Genomic DNA, 1503 nt, shown 5'->3' on the forward strand with positions numbered 1-1503 from the left:
TCCCACGTGGTCTAGTGGTTAGGATACCTGGCTTTCACCCACGCGGCCCGGGTTCGATTCCCGGCGTGGGAAGCGTTTTTTTTATATCCCGCAAGGGACAGAGCGCGGGGGGGGGGCATGTTTGGTGTTGGTGTCCAAAATAGAAAAATCTCAAATCCAAATACTATTTTTGAATTATTTTAATCACCTGATAAATATATACCTCACATTTATGTCTTGGCTCTGTCATTATCATAATAGGCCCTAAAATCAGTGAAACATCTTTGGCAATAATTTGCTCTATTTTATTCATAACTTCAGTTTCCATTGCATGCATGCTGCTTATGTATTGTCATTGGAATTTGATTTCCACTTTACCCAAAAAGTAGAGCCTTTCCGACAAAACAACGGCCAGATTCAGAATCATTTTCACCCCCAAAATCACCCCTAAAATATCTTCCCCATTGATTTACGGTATTTCAGGGGGTATAGTTGCGGGTCATCACGCTATATACAGTAATATTCTCGGCTATTAAACAAGGTTCTCCAAATTTGTTGGGCACTTATATATGTACACTCATGTCCATAAATTAAGGATAACACCAGCTCCGGCAAATAAAGGTTCAGAAACAAAACAAACGTTACTTATTCATAAAGCCCATTTATTAAACAAAAGATAAAGAACAAAAACGATGGTGTATGTATGATAACATTCATAAAAACTACGATTTTTGCTCCCTGGAGCAATTGTAAAAAATATCTCCTTTATACAAAAACTTACTATTACATGGTTGGTATGATGGTTAATACATTGTATGTCTCCCATGCGATGAAATACAGTCCGTACAACGCTTATGCATGCTGAGTATCAAATTATCGATCTGATCTTGGGGAAGATCACTCCACTCACGCAAGCAATGCTCTCCGAAGTTCCGGTACACATGTAGGAGGTGGTTGACAGGCTGCAACTCGTCGGCCAAGCATGTCCCACACATGCTCTATCGGATTCAAGTCAGGTGAGAATGCTGGCCATTCCATACGGGTTATATCCTCAGATTCAAGGCATTCGTTTACGATGTTTGCTCGGTGAGGACGGGCGTTGTCATCCATAAACACAAATTCTGCGCCCATGGCACCCCTAAACAAACGTACATGTTGTTCCAGAATGATGTCCCGATAAATTTGGGCTTTCATGGTTACGGTTTGAACATGCAGATCTGTTCTGGAACCCAGTATAATTCCACCCCAAACGAGCAATGCTGCACCACCGTAACGGTGTCGTTCAATGATGTTGTCTTGGTGGTAATGGGTACCTGGCGTTCTCCATATGAAAGTCCGACGTGAATCAGACTGCAAGCTAAACCTGGACTCGTCGGAAAACATCACACAAGCCCACTGTGACGATGTCCACATTGCATGTTCTCTACTACAGGCTAATCGCTGCCGACAGTGAGTTGCCGTGAGTGGAACATATCTGACAGACCTGCGAGCATATAGACCAATATCTCCCAAACGTCTGTACAC

General features: G+C 42.6%; 1 non-coding gene across 1 annotated transcript; it reads left to right on the plus strand.

Annotated features, from left to right (window-relative positions):
* TRNAE-UUC (transfer RNA glutamic acid (anticodon UUC)) lies at positions 1-72 on the plus strand. The gene has a single exon. It is a non-coding gene; the product is annotated as a tRNA-Glu (tRNA).
* Positions 73-1503: the final 1431 nt, after the last annotated feature.

The sequence above is a fragment of the Pholcus phalangioides genome, unplaced genomic scaffold (genome assembly GCF_987345545.1).
Source record: "Pholcus phalangioides strain wild (caught in Gottingen) unplaced genomic scaffold, Ppha-v1.0 ptg000008l_1, whole genome shotgun sequence".
Taxonomy (NCBI): Eukaryota; Metazoa; Arthropoda; class Arachnida; order Araneae; family Pholcidae; genus Pholcus; species Pholcus phalangioides.